The sequence below is a fragment of the Penaeus monodon genome, chromosome 21 (genome assembly GCF_015228065.2).
Source record: "Penaeus monodon isolate SGIC_2016 chromosome 21, NSTDA_Pmon_1, whole genome shotgun sequence".
Classification (NCBI taxonomy): Eukaryota; Metazoa; Arthropoda; class Malacostraca; order Decapoda; family Penaeidae; genus Penaeus; species Penaeus monodon.
In genome coordinates, this window is record NC_051406.1 from 38,488,798 (window position 1) to 38,489,057 (window position 260).

Here is a 260-nt window from a genome sequence, read left to right on the forward strand (position 1 = left end):
CTTACCACAGTTATAACTACGTCACAGACAAATATAAAATCCACACGCTGGAGTTCATAGAGCAAGACATATACTTCAGAAAAAAAAATCCCGCTCACGCTTTCTCTTTTAAACAGTTCCAGCGCCACTAGCAGCGGACGGCAACGCGCGGGAGGAAGCGAACGCACGACCTCGTCTTGGCGCGGCTGATCGGGTTCTAACGGCTGCGCTCGTCCGGAGGCCAGGCGCGGTTTGCAGGTAGCGTTGCCGGTATAGCCTCG

At 53.8% G+C, this 260-nt stretch overlaps 1 protein-coding gene across 1 annotated transcript in view; it reads right to left on the bottom strand.

Moving 5' to 3' along the window:
* The window catches only part of LOC119586472 (leukocyte elastase inhibitor-like), a gene marked incomplete in the record, with an annotated part of 11,148 nt that extends 10,941 nt beyond the window's left edge, over positions 1-207 (bottom strand). Inside the window, 1 exon segment of the mRNA XM_037935209.1 lies at positions 6-207.
* Positions 208-260: the final 53 nt, after the last annotated feature.